This window comes from Patella vulgata, chromosome 5, assembly GCF_932274485.2.
Source record: "Patella vulgata chromosome 5, xgPatVulg1.2, whole genome shotgun sequence".
Taxonomy (NCBI): Eukaryota; Metazoa; Mollusca; class Gastropoda; family Patellidae; genus Patella; species Patella vulgata.
This window is the reverse complement of record NC_065883.2, coordinates 20,697,680-20,717,235: the sequence shown is the minus strand read 5'-3', so window position 1 is coordinate 20,717,235 and position 19,556 is coordinate 20,697,680. Positions and strand designations below refer to the sequence as shown.

The window sequence follows — 19,556 nt, the reverse complement described above, 5'->3', positions numbered from 1 at the left end:
AGAAGCCGAAAACTAAACCACCTCCTTTAAGTAAATACAGAAGGAAATCAGCGAATGCTCGCGAGAGAACTCGTATGAATGAAATGAATGTAGGATTTGAACGATTGCGAGAAGCTCTACCAGCGTTAGACCCCAGTAAAGTGACCAAACTAACATTATTACGACTTGCTATGAACTACATAAATTCGTTGAGAGAGGTTTTAGGTTACAGCGAAAATAATCCATTGAGCTTTGAATCAAGTGGTGGATCAACATACAGTAGTTCTTCTGGAGATGAAAATTCGTTCAGTCCAGTTTCGGATTTCCTGTTATCAGATGGGTGCACAGACGATTTGATGAACTTAAATTTAGACGAACTTTTACCTTAATACAGTTTGTTAAACAAATATTTGAAACAAGTGCAATAACACAATGTGCAATTGAAATGTGACTCTTGATATACTTTGTTCTACATCAAAGGTAGTTTTGAGTGTATGAAGAACGGTACCAGCTTCACGAACTTAATTTGTAAAGCACATTAACTTTTCATCAGAGATGATCCCGTAGTTCTCGAGAATCGGAAATATGTGTAGCTCGTGGGTTTACCATTAAACCAACATTATTTTGTTGTGACCCAATTGTAACTGATTTTGATGTGCTTTCTTTAACGATACTGAGCTCAACCAGGTAGGACAAGCGCTAACTATAACGGAAACATGTATAGGGAACTGTGAACGAAATAGCTAGCTGTAATCTGAATAGTGAACATAGAGATTGTGTGTGGGAAATGAGCATCGGCAGTCAGGACCCGTTTCAGCCCAGACTATACACGAAATCCTCTTAGGGTACAGACTCCAGACCAACAGACAATCGTCAACACCTAACTTACGGATATAGTTGACCGTTTAGCAAAAGGTAAGCAGCTGCTAGAGATTGTTTTTCTCCCATTATCAGATTGAGTTAAGTAGTTTATAGTTATTTTGACACGCCAAGTAAAGATATCTCAATTAGCCATTTTATCAAATCAAAGAAACACCTTCTTCACCAAGATTCATTACTTCTTTTATATAAATAAAAGTCATCAAGGAGGTAGTTTTAGAAAAACATAAAATACAGTAAGTTTCCAATTTATTCAAGAGAGATCGTTTACATACGTCTTTTATTTCTTGTTATATAATCACCTTTTGAATGAGCCTTTTATAGCTACTGTTTATATAAAAAGGGTAGCGTACTTCACTAAACTCCACTGTGAGTTAAATCTAGTAACAAACAGGCTGACATTTTGCAAGGAACAACTAATTAACGTGTTCATGCTATGGTCACCATCGTTCCTTGCTGAAGTTTTAAAATAAAATTGAAAATTACTTGAAATCCTTATTGAATCCAATCTCACTTGACACAAATAACAACATGAAAGAACAAAATAAGAAATACCCCAGTAACGAATAGTCTTCCTGGATGATGACGATATAAAGCGTCGTATGACAAACAAATAAAACAACCCAGGAGCTCATTTGGATGCATTGTAATCATTTTAGAGAATATTTTGATTCTCCCGGTATTCTTTTGTAAATATATTTTCCATCTATTTCAGATTTAACAGTCAGATGCCAAGTCTTACAACCGTGATTCCGGGTAATAGTTTATACTACCTGATAACATAATGAACAAAGTGATGTCTGATTTTAGAATTGTTAAAGATAATCAAGATATAAATATTTATATTATTTAAATCAAGATACGCGAACGATCATGATGAGCATTTTGCTTGGGCAACTGCAATGACGACATGCATGAAGTACTGACACGCAGTTAACTTCACACCAGGGGCACAGTTCTGACAAGCCTTATATCAGAATTAACCTTTTTGGTCAATGAGAAATACATGATTGGGCATATATATCTGCAAAATCTCATGGATATCACTACAATTTAATTTAATCATTTTTGTACATTCGCAGCCAGTTATAATCATTTCAGTTAATTTTGAATTTGGTCAATAAATATGTCATAATATCCCACAAAGTAAAATTTGATGACAACATCATTGCAGAAAAAAACAAAACATGTTACTTTGTTTAGAAATATATGCTTTAGCAGTTCTATATTCACATTCGCGAATCCTTAGAGCCCAACATCCACTAATTCGGATTATTGATATTATATGGCTGTGTTCATAGAATTATTGTAGAATCTAATGTATTTACATCTATAATTTGTTAAATTCAACACGCTTTTTTGTTTAGATGGAATGCTAATTTTGTGTTATATAATTACAATTTGTTAAAGCTAAAATTATGTTTAATCACCTAAACTTGCTGAAACGTCAATGCCAAGGCACCACCACCACTTACCTCTATTACCAAGACACTGTTGGTGTCAAATTATTGAATATTGAAAGCTTTTTATCATTACCAACAGGAAGCTTGGTTCAATCAATATTACGTACTGAATTTAACCCTACATGTACATAAAAATAAATATGCTAAATGTGCCAAATAATATAGAATATAGTATTTTATTGCAGGGAATTTTTAGCATAATCAAAATCATATAAATGTATATTATCATGTAAAATCAAAAGTTCAAGTTTATTTTAATAATATATATTAAAGTATTTTCAAATGTATATTTCTTTATTTTTCACTGGAATATCAGATAAAATCTAATCTTTATTGGATTGCAATGATTGCATTATTTCCGGGTTTCGGATAAGTCAGGGGCTAAGTGAAGGGGAATCAGTTGTGAGCTTTGCGTTATAGGTCTAGAGCTTTTGCACCCCGTGTCAAATGATTAGATATAACCCGGTTTCAGTGCAGTTTTTAGCGCTATATTCATAGTCTCGAACCAGTGTCAAACATATACCGTAGACCTACTCTCGTATGTTCCACACAGCTTAAAATTCACCCGCGCTAGGGTATATGGGCCCTTCTAATGCAGAATCAACGACCACCACGCTCCTCAGATAGGTCATCTCTTCTACAACTTTGTCAGCTTGGAAATACTGTGGGTGTGTTTGGGGTCATCGAAGGGGGGGGGGGGGGGGTTGGAGTCACAGGGAAATATACTATTATTATCTGGGTGTAGGTTTGTGTTACTAACATTATGGGGATAAACATGTGTTACCTCAGATTGAGATACTGTTAATCTACTGGAATTAAAGCTATAATCGAAGCTCCTTATTTTAAGTAAAGAATTTAAAGGGGTTTGCAATTTGCATCGCGACGGACACGCCGCAACATCTGGGCTACGGTTCCGTTGTTTTAGCATGTCCCTCCCAATCTCTACATTGCAATTAAAAAAATGCTTATCCGCAAACAGCAGAGACCTAAGCCTACATATGTTTCTTTTTGCACCTTACTGGTTACATAAACTCACCTTTCTTTGTCAGAATTCACTTAAAGAGTTTCAAGAATTTAATGTTATTGTTAATTCGAACCTACATCAATCTAACTGGAAACTTGAAAGAGAAATTATCGTTGATGTGCTCCAAATTTTTGTATTTAATTTGGACTTTGTGTTAAAATACGGACCAAAGTTTCAGAAATTATGCTATTCATCACGACAATTCACTGCTCGGGGTCGACTCCTTCAATTTATCTTCTCGGTGGGGTTACTTAAACAGTTTAATTATTTATATACAAACGTAGATAAGAAAACGGGGAGAAAGTTATTCGACTTACACCAGGGGGTGATGGTTTTATAAGAAAATCGTGAGCTCAGTGATTCACAAAGGTTTATCATGATAAGAATTGAGAAAAATAAAATCTCAATTATATACTTACAATAGAGCAATGTCAAAGCATTCAGACATTTTGTAAAATTTAACCGTATAGCGAAATATTTTCAAGGCAACTAGTTAATAAAAATGTGAGGCAATCTAAAAATGATACAAAATATAAAGGACAAAATTATGGGAGCTTTATTCCTTGTGAGAATAATGGTGTATACAGAATTTCATTAAATGGATCAGGGGCACACAATTTAATATTTCTTAAATTGATATTGAACACAAATCGAAGACTGGATGCTTTTAATCATAACGTTGAACTTCTTGAAACTAAACGTCTCTTTAAGGAAATGAAATTGTGTGCAAGGTCTTACTTTTCTGGACCAACCCCATGTCTGCTCTTATGTCGATTTTTATCTGCAAAGGGGTCTTTAACGTGCTGTCAACGATATTCACGGGCCGTCGGTGTTTTATACAACCACGCCACAACGACTAAACGTCTTGATGACCATGTCGCCAGTCATTTATCATGGATAAGACAAAAGTAGACTGGAAAATTCCGAGAACCCCCCCTCGGTCAATACTGATATCGAACCCGGGAACTCCTTGTTATAGTGAGCCAGCACAGGTGTGCCTCCCGTCTACAGAACTTTACCAGAAGGTAATGCCACAATATATATGATACAAAATGTCTATTTTTCTGAAAATAATACAATGCTGTTTATATGTAAGTTTTGTTGCAATATGTTTTTCACTTTGATATTGTCACAGAGAGAGAGAGAGGGGGGGGGGGGAGGGTTATACGTCCACTATAGTCAAACCATGTCATTTGGGACTAACACATGGTACAATTTTATTTCAATAACCGCTAGCGAATAGGGTCTCGAGCTGTTAGAGGAAACCCACGAGGTTGGACAGACGACCCTATATAGTCATTGCCACGTGCAAGCGCGGAATCGAAACCATGCCACTTGACTCACTATTAGACGCGTTAAACCATTCGCCCTAACCCTAACCCACCACCTATCGTTCTATTTGCCACTTCATCCCAAATCAGCAATCCTCCTACATCTAGATTCTACTAATCCGATACATAAACACACGGCTGTATACACGAATCTTCAATGGCAACTCTGATGCTTCAAATAGCATGTAATCAGAATACTAATTCCATGGTTTAAATCCATTAAAAGTCTTTTGTACCGGAATATACGTATAGCATCCCGCCATTTCCGGAAATTAAATAATAAGACATACTGTTGGTTTTGTCATCTTTATTTGTTGACATTTTATGGGCTTTCTGTAGGTACATTAAATTATTAAGTGTCTTTAATGCTGAAATAGATGGAAAACAGGCGTAAAGTAGTGTCCCAGATGTTGCGACTGACTGAAAAACTGTAATATTGTATACGTATGTATGAAATTAAGCCTGTTTAAATAACTTTGAACATTTTGAATATGAAGCGTAAAATGCAAAATTCTTAAATGTAAGAGAGACAAAACGTTTTGTTGGGTAAAGCAATTTGATATAAAATTGTTATTTTAAGATGGTGAGCATGCTTCAGTGAACCATCGTGATTTCTTTGGTTTAGTAGTGTAACTAAACACTAAGCACCTGAAAGGTGATTTTTAATGAGATGGAAATTGATACTTGGCTATATCCAGCTCCGTTGGCCTTTTTTACTCTGTGCAATTCACTTAGCTGAAAATGTCCCTTGTATGGCCATAAACAAATTCAAGACGATCACTGATCATGATTAATAATAAAAAACAAAACAAAACAAAACCCCTGTAGGCTACAAATTAAACATACATTATGCAAGAGCTAAATCTGTCTATTGCAGGTCTTTCTTTAGGCCTGAAATGTTATTTAAATTATTAATTAGACATTAATTATATAACTTATCCAGACCATAATCATCTGTTGATGTCATCGCTAACCGGGGGGTGGGGGGGTCACGGTGGGTAAAGACGCTGGGTTGCTAGCCTGGAGGTCGGGTGTTCGATCCCCGATTGGCTGAAAAAGTTCATCCAGATTTTCCGGCGTAGTTCCCCGTGTACACATTGGCGTGCACGTAAAAGATCCCTTGACAATTGGAATTCGATATAATAGTCGACCGTGGTGTCGCTGTCCGGGCAAAATTTCTCTCATAGCACACTGTATGGCGTATGCCCGTCTTCATTAGCCCAGTTCGGAGCAGAACAGTAGGACGTTAAACCCCATTTCATTTCATCGCTAGTCTGTTCGAGTTTCATTCATAAATTAATCATAGAATGTATAATCGAGACTATGTTTTTTTATCGTATCGACTTTTGTAATGGTGATCGAGGCTAGGCCGAAAAGTCAATCGCTAAAATTAGGGTTCAGTGTGGATCAATTTGACTGAAATTTTCAGCAAATTCCCTTTACATTATCTAGGTTTTAACTATTATAGCGAGAACTGCCAGCTCTTTATCAAGTATTGGTATATTTGCCGACAAATGACAAGCAAGGGACGTAACACTGACTAAGCTCAAACTCAGCAGTCAACATATTAAAAGTTCCGAGCCAGGAACACATGTTTGGTTGTACAGTTATTATTAATAAATGTCGTAAAGAGAACAACACATGTAATATAATTATTTTGCGTCACACCTGTTAAAGCAACTGTCATTCAATGTCATCTCCTAATATATTAGATTACTGTTAAAGATACATTATTTAAGATTTAGATAAAGAGCTGGTCGTCCTTGCTATACTTGTTCAAATACAGATAATGTAAAAAAAAAAAAGAATAAATTGAAAATGTCAAATTACTTTATTCTGAGCGAAGTTATCAGTGTTTGACGTTTTGACAAGATCTAGCCTAAATAGTATCTTATGTCAAGTACTTTGTAACGATAAGAAATGAAGTCTCGATTTCCAGTCCTTCAATCGGATGTCTCGGTGTATCGTCCATGGTAATGATTAACAAAGATATGGCGGACGTTGTCTAATCCACTCAATATCTTAGTCATTCGATGGACAGAGTCGATTATTGGCTTGTCAACTGACTAAACATATAAATGAGCAAGGCCAAGAGACCAGAATTAACATTGAAGTCAATGGGGAAATGGGAAATTCAAGGTAGGGGGTTACCTACCATTGTGTTTCCTGTCCTGAGATGGGATTACTAGCCCGTGGGTGCACTAGTCCGCGGATGCACTAGTCCGCGGATGCACTATTCCGCCGCTATAAAAACACTATAAATATGGGTATAAAAACACCCCAGCAGGTATGATGGCTGATTGGTATCGTATCATATGATGTCGTGAGGTCGCCCTTCATAAGGCGACAACCCGACATCACGACATTTTAACCCGACAACACGGCATTTTTACCCTAAAATACGACAGACATTAAACGTCGGGTTGTCGGCCATGTTCCTCTCAATATATAGTTTGATTATGTACACTGATCCTTTTGTCTACGATATCACCTTAGGTGGAAGTGGACGTTAACACCAGAAACGAACGAACGAACGAACACTGATCCTGGTGTTGGTCAATTATGTATACTGATCCTGGTGTTGGTCAAGTAAGTTCCCTGAGATTTTGCAGCGTGGCTTCACCCTTTCAGTAGTGCAGGGCGAAGGGTTCTGGAAAAGAACAGTGTCTAGTTGTGTAGATGGGGCAAAATCATAATCCCCTGTGTGTGTCGGTCGGGGTTGATTCTTTACATTTCATTATTAGGGTGGGTGCGTTAGTATTATTGTCAGAGTTCGTTATGGGTGTGCATTTACATGTAATCATCAATGGCAATAATAGATATCGACGGACTAGTGCACCCGCGGACTAATGAGCATTCCCCCACGGTCCTAAATGTTAAGCGCGGACTAAGCCGTACAAGGTAGTATTTTGGAAAATGCTAAAAACTATTAGCGACTATAAAGGTATTGTATCGTGGTTAAATATTTCTAAAAATCAACACAGCAATGCATTCTATTGGGCGTCTGAATTCCAACACAATATGCCTAGGAATTAAAGCCTAGGCGTCTACCCAAAGGCCATTACTTATGAGATTTTTTGTAGGAAATAAAAGCGATCCGCACTTAATTTTTAATCATTAATATAATAATATCACGACCAGTTCGTAATTTTAAGACCTCTAATGTCTAAAGTTTCCCATTTAAGTAGCAATAATGCGAACTAACACAAAGGATTGCAACCAATTAAATTTTGAACTCGACCGATCCTAACTTTATGATTGTTTGAATTCAGAATGGAAAAGATGAGCGTTGTGAAATGGCGACCTTTTTTATATCCAAACGGTAAACGTTCTAACGTATGTGTAAACGTGGAAATATATACGAAAATTTCGTGTACCAAGACGAGTCATACGTAAAATCATCATTTAGATGTTCCACAAATATTTCTTATTAGTTATCAAAATATGTTAAACTTGTTTATTACTTGTTTAATATTCTCGTCAAACCAGAATTTCACAGCCATAAGTAAACATCTAAAACTATGTATTATAAATACTATATTATCTTTTTGAATGAAATAATTTTACTACCATATTTGGAGTTTAGAGGTCGAATGGTCTAACCGGAGAGCTTTAGTTTATAAGATCTGTCATTTGGGTAAAGTGGCGTCGTTTTGACCCCACGATTGTACGTCAAAAGGAGATGTGTCGCCCCCCCCCCCCCCCCCCGCGCGCAAATTATTGAAATGTAATTGACCATATTTTAGTCCCGATAAGTGGACGTTAAAAACCCTCTCTACCTTAGTACCAATTGTTTTACATTTCAACTCAGATTACAGTCAATATCTGTATGAAATATTCAGGTTTGCCAATGTGCCAAAGTTTTTAATATCCTCGTCAAACTAGATTTACGGTTACCTCGACAACAATCTATTAAAATGAGAAGAAAAGTTGCAAGCAATCGCACTGAACGAAACAGTTATTATTAGGGGTATATCGAATGTACTTCATTTTATTATACTGGTCATAGACGAATATACGGACGTCATTAAAGGGAAAGTTAAGACATTTACTAATGTTAGTAAAATTTCATTTATCACAGTTAAATACAAGGAAACTCACTATTCTGGTCTATGTATCCATTGACCGCAATCCCATCCATGTACTTTAACACATCCACTTTTTAATATTTTGAGGAATTCACACAGGTAACAAGTATTTGTTTTAGTTTTGTATTCCAATTTTGTAGAAATTAAAAGCCGTGTGAAATCTGCTGTCACATTCATGTTTAAAATATCTATATAATTCATTTACAGTTCCCATATTTCAGAAAAAAGAAAATTTGAGCAGAAAAATTCCGAAAATGATATTTTTATAGTCCGGTTTACATTCTATCAATACAGAAATTTAGGACAAAATCCACAAATTTCATTTTTTTAATTTTCCGTGGGTATTAAAATAATTAAACTGTACTATAGTTTTCTTAAAATATTCCAAATTTCGTTTTTGAAAATTTCAGATCGTGTCTGAAAGTCTTAAAATAATGTAATCGTAACTGAATAAACATGAAAATGGACATTTACATAATTATATCCCACACAATGGTGTTTGTAATAGATGTTTGGAAATTCCAAACAAATATTTGATTTCTACCGTAATTTCTTATTATCTATAAAATTGATTAATCCAATTATGCATAATCTGGGAGCTCAAACGACACTGTCGCCTTAATATAATTCCTTAAAAACTCTCACATCATTCACTCTTCTAATTTCAATCATGTATGCATTATAGAACCAAATCTATTCCCCTGCGCTTAAAAGCCAAAACTTGCTGTCCGAATTTACATTACCGAAAGCGGGGTTTATTTTGGCCCTACTACCACTGTATATTTTACAAACTCCTCTATTTCAAGAAATGTACTGGATAACGCACGGAATATATTATAAAAAAACACGTAAAATTAATCTTTGTATTTGATTGATCGACCCTCATTTTCCTTGATTATTATATTTATGCATCTTGTAATATACAACACAATATTTTTCAGATCATAAATTGAATACCAAATTGGGGCTCGGTATCTTAAAACATATCTTCGATGAACTCATTTTTTTTTAAAACTTACAATTCCCTGTTGCCAAGATAAGCAATATCCACATGGCAGAAGAAAAACAAGGAGTAAAATATCAAACCTTTGGTTAAAATATGTTTTTAACATATAACATAAGTACGAAAATTGAGCACTTGTACATAAAAGGTAACACTGGTCATATAGAAACTTTTATTATATCTTACCGTGATTGATGAAAATGTCCAGATTGACCCGTGATTGTAATTTTTACCTTGAATTATAAACTGACTCCCTGATCCATCATTACCTGGTTATTATTGTGTCTAGTACTATATAATTACCCCGTCGGCATCTCCATCATATTATCACAAACTAAAGCCATTTTAAATAATATAAATGACGGGAATGAAAAGGATGGATGTTATTTAATTCTGGGTACCATCGGTAGCCGTTTATTAAATTAAATTAGAAGACGCTTTAATTATTTCTAAAGTTTGTATTACTAACGACGATCGATTTCTTTAATATATTTTAATTTTAATTTTCAGCAATGAATATTCACAGAGTATTTCAACATCTGTTTTACTCTTATTGTGAAATTTAATTAATTTTATTAATTAGATTATTACTAAGGTAATTGCGGATGAAGTATTTTATTAGAATATTGACAATGTTTACAAATATCGAACATTGTGCGACAAACTACTATTTAAAGATACGAAAAATCTTTTGTTATTGATGTGTTTTCTTTGTAATTAAGATATAAACGCGCATTCATATATTCCTTCATAAACAATAAACAGTTAATCTACATTATCATTTTTGTAAATTATATATCCATATTTATGAATTTAATATTGCTGTCAAGTTTTGGTCATTTTTTTTTATTTACTGAAGCTCTAGTTTATTTATGATTATCATATTGCGTAAAATTCACCAGTTTTGTCCATCCAGCCAACAAGAACTTAATTTTACGAATTATTGTAAATTGCTATTTATCTGTTTTGTTTATTATATTGTAGAGTAACATTATTAAGACAAGGTAAGGATATATTGTAAATTGCTAAAAAAAATATACTTTATAAATTCCCATAATCTTGAAACACCTGTTTTGTAAATATTACCTGTATTTCATATATTACAATCCGTTCACGTAGATATTTGCATGTTTTTGATCCATCTTAAATCGTATCGAACATAATGAAAAACCCCTTTTAAACAACGATTTACGGCAGCCTTCTGATAGCAGTCTTGTTCTATTAACTTAATATAATATTATCCTTTAGCGACATAGGGCAACAATCACTGCAGTTTATTATACACAGGCACGGTGTTTCGATAGGTATCATTATCTGACATGAAAGTGCGCACAAATGTTGTCCCATATAACTGTTTTAGTTTTGTAAAATTAGTATAGCCTGGAGAAAGTCACCGAGGAAATGGTTTTTTTTATTCAAAATAAGTAAAAGTCATTCGGGTTATTTCAAACAGCTGCACTCTGTGAACGCCAGGGAAAATTTCAATTTAAACTGATAAAATCTGAAACAAATTGGAGTTATTGAAAGTAACAGAGGTGACAAACCAAATAAAAACATAAACAAAACAATCCGAACATCCATCAAAAATTAAAAACAAATTGGGCTGGCTTTTTAAAAAGAAAATTTGACATTTAATTTGTTGGTAGATGTTTATCTGATAGTGAAAAGATATTTTAAACACTACAATATTGCTGATATTAACTTTGAACGGGAAAGTGGTTATTACGATTCTGGTGTATCAAGAACTGAATTTAATATATTACAAATGGTGCAAAACGATTATCTAACACTACGGGTTTATGTGTAGACAGAATTCCTCGAAGATACAATGGACAATGCCTGTGTTATCTTGTATGAATTTAAAAAAAAAACCCGTTGTACTCGATATTTGTCACAAAATCGACTGTAGCCCCGCCTATAATGACTTCAGTATAGATTCGGATCTGAACTTCTTAACTTTGGTCAAATTGTCTAATTGAAAAGATGATTGGATTATACAGGACTAATTTACAAATTTTTACGCAATCTAGAGAACCATATATTTTTATCAAACGGGGTTTTATATACTTAAAGTAACTATTTAACACTATATCCGGGACTGCTACCAGACAGTATTGCTAATTACTATCCTGGCAGAATATTGTATTTAACCAATTTTAACAATGCAAGATATGCTTTTGTTAATGTTTTTGCAGGGGAAAATATCTTCTTTGTGAGCCTTATGCCAGGGCACTTGAGAGGAAAAAAATGTGCTGGGGTTAGACCTTTTTTGAGCCTCCACCCTCTTTTCCAACACTAGTCATATCTAGATGATTCACTAGCAGGTTGCGATAAAGCGACAACTTTTGTACGTGCTTATGAAAGCTTCAAAAGAACAATAAAAACTCATGCGTAATTGCCTATTTCAAACTTTGATATTCATGGGCCCTGGGGTGGCGCACAAGCTGCACACCCCTCTAGTGAGGCCTGCCTTGTGCTATACGTCATAATTACGTATTTCTTTGGTTGCTAATATTTGGAAATACAGCTGCTTTTATGTGGCTTCTCGGGGTGATCAAATTCAGTTGATAATCCAAAGGTGAAAGAGCTTTAAGTTTTCTTGCCACGTCAAAATGGAACGCCCTTCTTGTATTATCAAAAGTGCTCCTTATATTGTGTATTTTTAATTCAGTCTGTCTATATTGCACAATTAAAAAAACGACCACAACTGTCCCAAAACATATACATTCCGGATTTGGATCTAAACACAACACTATCTGAAGAGTTCTTTTTTTCCAATATCAGATCTGTCGAGGCTGAGTATGAAAATTTGACCAAAACGGGATGTTTTGGGCTCAGACACAACCAGGAGTTCCTTATTTACAGATCTCCTTGAAACATCATAGAAATAGAATTGTAGGTATTTTTTGGAAACGTCTAAATGTATAGCACAGTGTTTTAAATTTGATTGTGTAATTAACAGAAGGAAATGATGCATTATGTAAGATTTAAATAAAGAACTGGTCATTCTTGCTATAATATTTCAAAAATAGATAATGAAAAATTAATATATTGGAAATTTCAGTCAAATTATTAAATCGCGATTGTGCTTTAATCCGTTAAAATCACGGCCACCAGATGTTCCAGAAAGTTGGTTATGGGCTTAACAATTGCATACATGTCTAATTAATAATTTATATAACACTTGAAACTATCGTAGGTAATTGCTCGGTAACTATACATGTGACATCAACCATTTGAAGCTAAATGATAGACATGCAATAGGCAAATTTAGTTCTTACATAATACACGTAAGTCACCCAGAATAGGACAGGTTAAAATCCCTTCTTACAGTCACATAACATCGGTAACAAAACAAGAGATGACGGTGCACCGTCCAGTAAACTTTTAGAATAATCTATTTTGGATAGAATTAACGGACACACTCGTATCCTAGTCGAGACATACATTCTGATGCACCCAAGGTTTTGTGGGATAAGACACCTGTGGGCTTTATATATATATATATATATATTGAGATTGCAATCAAACATAATATTTTAACGTCATCTAATTTAAAATTGTGTGTAGCAAGAGCCTAGAGCATACTTTAAATATGGAATTAGCGCTATACATGTGTTCATATTATTATTATTATTATTATTGATTTCCATATTAACTTCGACCTAAGATGTTCTGGCTACCATGCCTCATATTCATTTGCTTGATAACGCTCCGAGAACCCTTTAATTAAAATAGAAATTGTGTTCCATATTATGTTTCTGTGTTTATTATCTACGATATATATGAAAATAAAATTGAATAGTAGCATTCCATTACGCTTGACAGGCTCGACAGAAATTACTTTAATCCACTAATAGATATATTTCATCCGTTCGACCGTCTTAACTTATTCCTATCAGAAATTATGCTATTTGTAATGACCTAGAAAAATAAAATTGCAGACTTAAATTCACTAACATTCCCACAATAAACATTGATAGTAACGTTAGTGCTCATCCACTGTTCGGCTCTCATATCCTTACGTTAAAATTTTCATAATTGTTAAAAATAACCTCTCTTGAAGTATGTCGAAAGTAAAAATGTTTTGGTAAGAAATGTTTTGTCCAATCCAATCCACGTTCATGTCCATATACACACAGGTATATTAAAAGAATGTTTAAAATCAGATATACGACATTAATGGAGTTGTTAATAATCAAGCGAGTTCTTGGTCATTTTGAGATTTTCTATTTACAAATCGAATAGAAATTGAACATGCCTCATACATTTAGGCAATATGAATATTGAATACCAACACTAGACTTTACTAGTAGAGCAGTTGCACTCAAGATGCCTGACCCACTTAAATATTTTGTGATAATATATTTTGTCATGTAATCCAAACCCGTTCTCCTTGAATAATTACAGATTAATGGTTAAGAATGTAATCCGTCCCAGTTGAGTGATTATATTTATATATTTATTCCGGATCATTTAAACCATGATGCACCTCTTTAACGACATCTCTCACTAAAACATTTCTTACTACAGACCAGGCTCCACAAAACATTCTTTACGACAAACCAAACTCCCACAAAACAATTAAATAAGCCAAATCCCTTACTCTTTGGATCCGAAATGTATGAAAATGGGTGATCAAGCACATATTAATCGAATATGGATGTATATAAAATGATTTACATTCATTGTTTTAACGACATCTCTCACTAAAACATTTCTTACTACAGACCAGGCCCCACAAAACATTCTTTACGACAAACCAAACTCCCACAAAACAATTAAAGAAGCCAAATTCCTTACTCTATGGATCCGAAATGTATGAAAATGGGTGAACAAGCACATATTAATCGAATATGGATGTATATAAAATGATTTACATTCATTGTTTTAATTTATTTTAATTCTAATCAGTTATGGTCGTGTAAATACGCGACCGGTTGTCGCTCGCGTCTGGTTAGTCCAGTATACACCATCGGGAGTACTGTTTGACATTGCACTTACGCGCTGACGTTTGGCGTCGTTCATCAAAGCGCCGCATTACAAATGGTCCTCGATAGCAATGAAAACTCGTTGTTGTGTACTAGGTTTTAAATTGTTCTTCGTGTCTAAAACATTGGACACCAGGAGCTCATATTTTTTTACGGTAAGATAATAATTTTGGGGCGGATCAATAATTCGTGTTTGTAATGTCGAAGATTCTTGTTATCTTTCGAGGACTGTCTGAAAAGTTATAACCATATCTACGACAGACCTCTACAAAGTCGATGGTTTCAATTTATTTTTCTACATAGTCCGGGGGGTTGGATGGCCGAATGGTTAGCACGTGCACGCTGTATCATAAGGCCTGTCATTGAGTCAACCCCAACTGTTAAAGGCCCCTACGCGCAAGCGAATTATTGAAATAAAATTAAACCATATGTTAGTCCCCTCCAGTGGAGACCATGTCGGCTTGTATGTGTGTTTGGGTTAGTCCTTTCAGATGCAGGTACGTGATGACTGCCCTATAGTCAGATTTGTCCATATCTGGTGATTTCAATGGGTAGTTCACAGGGTGGTTTGGTGCGAAGACAATAATAATAACACATGATTATACGTGTTGGTGGCAAAACCCCAATTGATCTATCCTTTTTAGGTTTTTAGAACTTTTCAGTCAGCCCCGTAGAGCTTTTCGCCCTTTAAAGATATAACCTGGAGATTATTTCCACGTGGTTATTGGTTTTTGGCCGTGACTGAATTCGGAAAATGATCTGGACAAATGTTGAAATAAATTGCAGAATATTCAGAGATTCTGGACGCTGGAACATATTGTAATTAAACAAACGTATGGCGTTCCGGCAAAAGGTGCTTTTAACCCTAACCCTAAGAAGCTAGCTTCTATTAAACCTTTGAGACCGAAACGTAGATCTACCAATTAAAAAAACATTTTATTATAAGGCTTGTGTTTTTATTTCGTTAAGGTTTCTCAACATTTATACTTACAGATCTGACATATATGGAGTATGGGGAATTTTATGTTTAAACTGTGAAACGATTCAGCGATTTCGCTATATTCGAATAAATATAGGAATTATGAAAACCATACCCACACTACCAGTTGTTGACGTTTATATTGTATGTTTGTATGTTTCTATTGCTTCAACTGTCATCTTTTGCATCTTTTGAAACCGTAAACTTCAGAAATCCCTACCTTATCCGTGCAATATGCTCTGTGTCTATATTGAAAAAAAACCCGGTATTGTTAGATGTATTTGACGATAACTTTTATCTTTGAGATTTATAAAAACACAGCTACCGATTGACTAAATCATTGAGCGGTGAGGGCTTTTTTATGTGAATAACACGCTGCCTTGGTCATGTACAGCATTTAAGTACCTTTCGACTCTATTGTCTGTTGTTTGTTATTTTAACCATATTTTTGTTTATTGTCTTCTAGCGGGATATCTTTCAACTTGTAGACATCCACGACAGATTAGGTTCATACGAAATAAACAAGTTTATTGTTGTGCTATAAAATACGTAAATCGTCATCGTAAATAGAAATATAATATAGATAAATGATATAAATATGTTTAATATAAACAAACAAAAACAGGAGGAAGTCGGACACCATCACTATCACCGCCATTGTTCAATTTGTAACATGCCATAAAACTACCTAGGAAGCAATACGTTTGTCGCCATTTTAACAATGGCGGTGCTGGCAACTTGCTGACCGGCTAACAAGTAAACAATAACGTTATCTGAATTACACAGTTGATGAACTGTGGCCGAATAAAATAACAAGACGTTTCAAATCCAAGATCAGAATTCAAGAATTGGCTGTTCGGGTGGCCCTTTCTCCCGACTGTGAATAGAGAATGTACAGTTGTACACAGTATGACGATTTTCGGTTGCTATGTATTCTCGCCCCGTGAACCAATAGTAAGTTATCATTCGACCTCGACTAAATTGAAATGAATATAAAAAGAGAAACCACCATCTCGCCTCAGATATTTTACAAGTCAGTGACTAGTATGCCATCTATGTAGGCGGTGTTGTCTACCAAATAAAATCTTGGGAGTGCGATCTTTTTCTCCCCTTTCTTATAGCTATTCTGGTTTGGTAACATTAGCAAACTTTAAGATATCTAGCCTAGTAGAGCAACAAGATGCTGTCGCCTTTGGGAAGATGGATTATTCTTCCCCGTTCTCTTTGCACTTAACGAACGAGAGCCTTCTTACAATGCATCTGTGCGAGCTTGAATTAACTTCAAAGATATCTTTTCCTTTAAGTTTTAAACAGATCATATAGTTTTCTCGATATCTAGTCACGCCTAGAAGTATCCGCATCATGGAGATTTAATTATGAAAGCTCAGACAACCGTGCTAATTTTGTTAGCGGTTTGATCATTGGGTGTAATTTATATCACTTTAGGCGCTAGGCTAACATCTTCAAAGCTAACGACCATCGTAGGTGGTATTGTTTTATCACCGGAGTTATCGTCCTTGACAATAATCCTCTCTTTAATGTAAGATAAAGATTTCCACAGTAAGACAATAAAACGCCTTCAATAAACAAAATGAATGTTACTTTTTTTAGTGTCGTATTAAATGTTCGTTTTCATAATTTTCACCAAATATCAAATTGTCAACACTGTAATGATAACGTGTGTCGATCAATGCCTTCAAGTCTGTCTCTAAATTGATCAAAGCTTAATACACACGCGTTAAACGTATGTTGATATCTTTATTTAACAGACGTATCTGTGGCAATGAAATCTAAGGTAGTCAAATCCAACTGAACACTAAAACTCAGCTAGGCCTATTATAAAACTGATATCATTGTTATTAGGCGAGTAGTTTAATCTGTGACATCAGAGATGACATCTGTCTTACCCCATTTGTTAGTCTGTAAGAGTAATACCAACAGTGCTATAATGACAGAAGATGGATTGCTAGATTTATACAATATGTAAATAGATTTGTCCAACTTTTATCTGACTAATAGACTAATAGGTTAAATAGATGGCTAGGATTTGCCAGATCAACAATAAGATTTGTACAAGAATTACCCATGAACATGTTGATAAATTTAACCCTGTAATACCTGATGTTACATAATATATGGTGTTTGGTGAAATTAAATGGGGGTTTAACACCCTACTTTTCTGCATCAACCGGGATAATTAAAAAAAAGACATGTGCCATACGTTGGGTTATAAAGTTATTTTCCCGAACGACTAGACGCCGTTCCTTGCCAGGTTCGCTGTCCTGCACCACTGACACAAGGGGCACTTTCTCAGAAGGTCCTTGTTATAGTGAGCCATCACCGAGTCATCTTGCCCCCCGCAGTGTTAGGTACCGGGTATATATTTATTTTAGAGAGATATACTGATATTGTTTTACCTGAAATAGAATAAGGTGGGCGTGTGTCTATAGAAATCCTACGAAAGGATAGTAATCTTCATTAACTATTAGCTGTTTTCTGCATCGCACCCCACCCCCCCCGCCCCCATACTTTTTAGACTGTAAATGGAATTTATCCAAATATAGCCATTAATCCATTTGCAAACCCCAACAATTTACAATCGATAAATTTATAGTAAACACCAAGACAAACTTTCAGAAAACCACAGACTTGAGGTGAAATGGGGTTTAATGTCATACTGTTCTGAACCGGCAGTGTTAATCAAGACGAGCTTACGCCATACAGTGTGTGGTTATGAGAGGAATTTTGTCCGACAGTGGTACTACTGCCTGCTCTTATGTTGAATTCCAACTGTGAAGAGTTCTTTTAAGAGCTTTTCGTCCCATCCGAAGGACTATAAGTTGTCCCTTGTCAAATCACGCAGGAAACTGCCAGTGAACTTTCTCGCTCAGCGCAGGGGTCGAACAAGGGATTTCCTGGTTAGCGAGTCAAGTTCTTACTCACTGAACCACCGTGGCCGCCAAATAAATTAAGATTCATTCGTTTGACCTCGCGCCCTTTTTGTTTACATAACAAAGTCCTCGTTATAAAGACTTTAAATTGACGTATTCATTTAAATATCTATATTAGTGTCAGGTTGAAAATTTTTTTAGGGTCAGCATTAGAAACCACTAACAACCAATATCTCTTTATTTTCAACCTTTGACCTCTGTAGTGGTAAGGTAAACCTAATTACTGTATTGTACGGGATACTGACACATTCAATTTATCACTCTTGTATATCTATGAATTAAATGCATTTTTTTTCAAACTGAAGCCCTGTTATAAATTGATCAATATCTCATTATTTCGTTCTGGTAATGCCTTTGCTGTCGAAAAGAATAAATAAAATGGGGGTTAACGTCCAATTTTCTGCTCCAACCGGGATACTAAAGACGGACATACGCCATGTAGTGTGCTATGAAAGGAATTTTGCCGGTACAGCAATTTAATTCCTACAGTTTAGAATTATTTTACATGTACGCCAAGCTGTACACGAGACCTCCTGTGTTCGTCATGCTCGGCTATTCCTTGCTAGAACCTCCGTCCTGCACCACTGACCAGCGACCTTGGCTCCCATATACACTCGAAGGGTATGTTTATTCCGTCTAATAACTATTCGGAAATTCCATATAGCTAGTAATTTATGCAGTAATTTTGCATCGCAAATTTCAGTTGAAACCTATACCCCCTCTTTCAAAACCATTGAAGTGCGAAAACACTATACTCTGCGTCATGGCGTTGGTGTCGAGCGTGTTATATAATGTTACATAGGTAAATTGTGTCGAGATAGTTTGAAATTGATATTTCCAGATACGAATTGGTTATAGAAAATAAGCC

General features: G+C 35.2%; 1 long non-coding RNA gene across 1 annotated transcript; it reads left to right on the top strand.

Annotated features, from left to right (window-relative positions):
- The first annotated feature begins 372 nt into the window (after window positions 1–372).
- On the top strand, window positions 373–2,608 carry LOC126821795 (uncharacterized). Its single transcript, XR_007680499.2, has 2 exons — window positions 373–894; window positions 1,574–2,608. It is a non-coding gene; the product is annotated as an uncharacterized LOC126821795 (long non-coding RNA).
- Window positions 2,609–19,556: the final 16,948 nt, after the last annotated feature.